Raw genomic sequence first — 6,378 nt, forward strand, 5'->3', positions numbered from 1 at the left:
AAAAAGGTGGTATAATACTGGGATGAATAAATTTGAGGTAAAGTGACCAAAAAACAGCAATTTTGGCACATTTTCTATTTACTCACTTTTATAGTGTTTACCGCGCGGTATAAATGACAGGTTAATTTTATTCAGCAGGTCAGCCGGACTACAGAGATACCAAATTTAAATAGTGTTTTTTTTAGGTTTGACAGCTTTTTCACAATACAATTACTTTAAAAAGAAAATAATTAATTGTTTTTGCAGGATAGGCTATACTTTTTTTTTTTGGCACCATTTTGAGGTCCGTGCAACTTTTTGATCACTTTTTATTCAAAAAAAACAGCCATTCTGGTATTTTTTTTACAGCCATCACCGTACAGGATAAATATTGTAATCGTTCTACAGTTTGGCCATCACGGACACTGCAATACAAAATTATGTCTAGTTTTTTTTCCCCCAACAACAAAAGACAAACTGGGGGAAAAATTAGATTTTTGAACTTAACTAATTTTTTTATTTTTGTACAACTTTTTGTTTTGTCCCACTAGTGGACTTATGTAGTGTAAAGTATTAAAACTCAGTTTTAGACTAACAGACTCCAGTACATGGCAGACCTCAACTCGATTTTTAAGCATATGGTTGCCATAGCAACCATCAGCCCCATCACATTGCAAGGGGGGGGGGGTCATCTCGATGGGCTACCAGCCACATTGACTGAGGCAGCTAAGGGGTTAAGCAGTCAGGATCGGAGCTAGCTTTGATCCCGAAGACGCCCATTAGTGTAAAGTGCTGGGTGGCATTTTCACGTGTTAGGTATTTACTTTCAGAAAAGTAATTATGGGGTATTACATAAACTTTTGATTTTATTATTCAGGTTTTACTTGTATACATCTCTCAGTGTGAAAAATGTTCAGAAACTCCTGCCAATAAAAGGATTAAATGAGCTGGACCGGTTTAAAAAAAAAAAAAAAAAAAGAAGACCTGCCACTTCTCCTGACAGGTTTTTTTTATTATATAATTGAAGTCCCCATGAAACAACAATTCTGCAGCATCTTTACTTAGAACTCTATGTTGTACCATTCCTCTTATCGCGGCTAGAAATTTTAGTAAACTAACAGTGTTACCAGTTGGGGGGGGGGGTGTCCTTAACCCCTTCCCGCCATTTCACGTACAGTTACGTCATGGGAGATGGTCTTTTCCCGCATCTCCACGTAACTGTACGTGATGGAGATGAAGCTGGCTCAGCAGCTGACCCAGCGACATCACCGCCGGGTGACAGCTGTATGTTACAGCTGGCACCCTGAGGTATCGGCCAGGACCGGAGCTAGCCTCCGATCCGACCGATTAACCCCTCACATGTTGCGTTCAATAGAGATCGCAGCATGTGAGGAGTTTATAGCCACCGGCGCCCCAGCAACGTGATCGCTGGGTTGCCGGTGGCTGCAAAGGCGATCGGAGGGCTAATACTTACCTCCCGGTCCGCCAGTAACGGAATCCGCCTATGCCCCGTCGTCGGCGGGGCCCAGGAGGCTTCCGGTACCATCGGCAAGATGGCGCCGGCTCAGCTTCCGGCTCAGAAGCTGAGTCGGCGTCATCAGCAGTGGGTGTCCGCTGTATGTTACAGCGGACAACCCGATCTATCGGCAAGAACCGGAGCTAGCTCTGATTCCTGCCACTAACCCCTTCAATGCAGCGATTCAATGCAATCGCTGCATCAAAGTGGTTTGTATGCAATCGGCAGCCTTGCCATGCGATGGCAAGGCTGGAGACTGCTACTATGGCAACAGGATGCCTAACAATGGCTTCCTATCTGCCAGTACGTTAGCCGATTAGGCCCCGCCTGGAGGCGGAGCCTGATCGGCTTGCTGTCAGTGAACAACTGACAGTTCTAATACATTGCACTACATAAGTAGTGCAATGTATTAGAACATCAAAAAAACAGTTGGACCTTCAAGTCCCCTAGTGGGAGTAAAGAAAAGTGTAAAGAAAAGTGTAAAAAAAGTAAAAATAAGAGTTGTAAAAAATACAATAAAAGTTTCAAATAATAACACAAAACACAATTGCCCTTTTTCCCTTATCAAGTCATTTATTGAAAAAATAATAGAGCCATACATATTTGGTATCGCTGCGACCGTAACGACCTTAACTATAAAAATATTATGTTATTTATTCCGCACAGTGAACGCCGTAAAAAAAATAACTAAAAAATACTGACATAATTGCTATTTTTTGGTCACTTTGTCTTCCAAAAATTGAAATAAAAAGTGATCAAAAAGTCGCATGTACCTAAAAATGGTACCTATAAAAACTATAACTCGTCTCGCTAAAAACAAGCCCTCATACAGCTCAGTCAACGAAAAATTTAAAACCGTTATAGCTCTCACAACTTGGTGACAGAAAAAAATCCATTCTCTTTACAAAAGTTATTTTATTGTGCAAAAAGTTGTAAAAACATAAAAAGTGCTATAAATTAGGTATCACCGGAATCGGACTGACCTGCAGAATAAAGGTAACATGTAATTTATAACGCATGGTGAACGCTGTATAAAAAGGAACTAAAAAAATATGCCAGAATTGCTGTTTTTTGGTCACCTTGCCTCCCAAAAAAAAGGATAACAAGTGATCAAAAAGTCGCATGTACCCCAAAATGGTACCAATAAAAACTACAGCTCGTCACACAAAAAAAAAACAGCCCTCATACCACTACGTCTATGAAAAAATAAAATTAGTCAAGGCACCAATAAGCCAGGAAATAAAAAGATGCAGTTGTGCCGGCCCGAGGGGAACGTTTCTTCTGTTTCAAGTGGCGAATTATCAAGGCCCCTAAAATTAGGGAACCAGGAAGGGGATGGCCCAAACATATCTGCTGGAAGTGAGGGCGCCCGTATTATACCAGGACTTCACTTTCCCAGCAAAATTCCCCAAACTTCAAAAGGTGCGGAGTGTGGACCAAAAGGGGAATAAGTAAAGACCATTTATTAGTGCGACACCGGCCTGTGCAAAAAGGATTGCTTCACAGCGTAACACACATATATGGATTTTATTGGGTTTTTTACCCCACTATACCACCTTACTATGCCCCTTATATACTCCGCCCGCCTTACATGTACCCCCACATTATAAACAGAAACACCAGTAATACTCAAACAAAACTACTACAAGCAAAATCCACGCTCCAAAAGCCAAATAGCGCTACCTCCCTTCTGAACCCTACAGTGTGCCCAAACAGCAGTTTACTTCCACATATATGGCATCGCCATACCCAGGAGAACCCTTTTAACAATTTTTGGGGTGTGTCTCTCCAGTGGCACAAGCTGGGCGCCACATATTGGCATATCTATTGAAAACCCATTTTCACTCGGCAACATCGCGTGCACACCAATTTCTGCCAATCACCTGTGGGGTTAATATGCTCACTACACCCCTAGGTGAATACCTTGAGGGGTGTAGTTTCCAAAATGGGGTCACTTCTGGGGGGGATCCACTGTTTTGGTCCCACGGGGACTTTACAAATGCGACATAGCGACCAGAAACCAATCCAGCAAAATCTGTACTCCAAAAGCCAAATGGCGCTCCTTCCCTTCTGAGCCCTACTCTGTGCCTAAACAGCAGTTTATGACCACATATGTGGTATCGCCGTACACAGGAGAAGTTGCTTTACAAGTGTTGGGGTGCTTTTTTTCATTTATTTATTTGTTGAGAATATGAAACATTTTCAGCTAAAACTACGTCTTAGTGAAGAAAAAGGATTTTTTTTATTTTCACTGCCCAATTCTAATAAAATCTATAAAACACCTGTGGGGTCAAAATGCTCACTACACCCCTAGATGAATTCCTCAAGGGGTGTAGTTTCATGAATCGAGTCACTTTTGGGGAGTTTCCACTGTACTGGTACCTTAGGAGCTTTGCAAAAGTGACATGGTGTCAAGAAATCAATCCAGCAAAATTTGTGCTCCAAAAGCCAAACGGCACTCCTTCTCTTCTGATCCTTGCCGTGTGCCCAAACAGCAGTTTATGACCACAAATGGGGTATTGCCGTACTCCAGAGAAGTTGCTTTACAAATGTTGGGGTTCTTTTATTCCTTTATTTGTTGAGAAAATGAAAAATGTTGAGCTAAAGCTACGTCTTATTGGAAAAAAAGGATTTTTTTTTATCTTCACTGCCCAATTCTAATAAAATCTATGAAACCCCTGTGGGTTCAAAATGCTCACTACACCCCTAGATGGATTCTTCAAGGGGTGTAGTTTCCTAAATGGAGTCACTTTTTTGGTGAATTCACTGTTTTGGTCTCTTAGTGGCTTTGCAAATGCGACGTGGTCTCCGCAAACCATTCCTGCTAAATTTGAGCTCCAAAAGACAAATGGCGCTCTTTCCCTTCTAAGCTCCGCCGTGTGTCCAAACAGCCGTTTATGACCACATGCAGGGTATTTTTTTACTCGGGAGAAATTGCTTTACAAAAGTAGTGGTGCATTTTATCCTTTTAGTCCTTGTGGAAATTAGAAAAAATTAGCTAAACTTACATTTTCTTTGAAAGAATGTAGATTTTCATTTTCACGGCTACTTCCAATAATTTCTGCAAAAAACCTGCGGTGTCAAAATGCTCACTATACCCCTAGTTTCCTCAAGGGGTATAGTTTCCAAAATGGGGTCACTTTTGGGGGATTTCCACTGTTTTGGTGCCGCAAGAGCCTTTCAGACCCGACATGGAGCCTAAAATATTTTCTAATAAAAAGTAGGCCCCAAAATCCTCTAGGTGTTGCTTTGTTTCTGAGGCCTGTGCTTCAGTCAATAAGTGCACTAGGGCCACATGTGGGGTATTTCTAAAAACGGCAGAATCTGGGCAATAGATATTGAGTTGCGTTTCTCTGGTAAAACTTTCTGTGTTACAAAAAAAATAGATGAAAAATTAATTTCTGCAAAAAAAAAGAAGAAATTTGAACATTTCACATCTACTTTGCCTTAATTCCTGTGAAACATCTAAAGGGTTAAGAAACTTTCTAAATGCTGTTTTGAATACTTTGAGGGGTGAAGTTTTTAAAATGGGGTGACTTATCGGGGGTTTCTAATATATAAGGCCCTAAAATCCACTTCACAACTGAACTGGCCTCTGTAAAAATAGCCTTTTGAAATTTTCTTGAAAATGTGAGAAATTGCTGCTAAAGTTCTAAGCCTTGTGAGGTCATAGAAAAATAAAAGGATGTTCAAAAAACGATGCCAATCTAAAGTAGACATATGGGTGATGTTAATTAGCAACAATTTTGTGTGGTATTACTATCTGTCTTACAAGCAGATACATATACATTTAGAAAAATGCTAATTTTTGCAATTTTTCGCTAAATTTTGGTGTTTTTCACAATTAAATACTTAATGTATCGAGCAAATTTTGCCAGTAACATAAAGTCCAATGTGTCACGAGAAAACAATCTCAGAATCGCTTGGATAGGTAAAAGCATTCCGAAGTTATTAACAAATAAAGTGAAACATGTCAGATTTAAAAAAATTCGCTGTGTCCTGAAGGCCAAAACAGGCTGTGTCTTGAAGGGGTTAAACAGTCTGACAGACTCAGAAGACTTACATAGAGAAGATGTTGTGTGAATCGGAAAGTCAGTTTACAGGTCACGTGACTGAACGGGGCAGCCCATGGATTGAAAGAGACGCTCAGTGAGAAAGTAAAATATAAATTTACATGCACAAGATGCCCATTACAAACAAGCACAATAACATTTTTCATGGGAGTTCTTCTTTAAATGTAAAATTAAGAAACTTCGAAATACAGTAGTCTTCATTAGAAATGTCCTACTATTTGGCTGCTGAAGAGAGTGTAACTTCTGTAGACGGCTAGTCTCCTGCAAATTCTAACTCAAATCCGTCAGTCCAATGCTCCTGAAAGCAGGCTGAAAACTGCTCTCTCCCCTCCCTTTTAGGACATAGCAGCAGGGGGGAGGAAATCACTCAAGCTGTTAGTATTAAAATGTAGATAGGAAAGAGAGCACCCAGGCCATCAAGATGCTTTCTTCAATACTCTGAATCGCTGTGTACAAACCCCGCCCCCTCCCTGCTGCTCTCTCTAACACTGAGAGAAAGGGAGGGGAGAGATCAGTTGAGTCAGCTGTCAGGAGCAGTGGACTGACGGATTGGAGTTATAATTTACAGGAGACCAGCTGTCTACAGGAGTTACACAGATTCTACATCAGCCAAATCGTATGAAATTTTTAATGAAGACTATTTTGAAAGTTGCTTAATTTTGCATTTAGGAAGCAAATGAATAAAAAAAAAAATAAATTGGGTTTAAAAGGTTTACATAGCTTTGTTGCATCTTACTCTTGCGTGTTTCTCCCCCAATGTGCTAAGTGGATAAAGGTTTTTTACAATAAAATATTGGTGGCTCTGTAGCC

The sequence above is a fragment of the Rhinoderma darwinii genome, chromosome 5, assembly GCF_050947455.1.
Source record: "Rhinoderma darwinii isolate aRhiDar2 chromosome 5, aRhiDar2.hap1, whole genome shotgun sequence".
NCBI classification, from domain to species: Eukaryota; Metazoa; Chordata; class Amphibia; order Anura; family Rhinodermatidae; genus Rhinoderma; species Rhinoderma darwinii.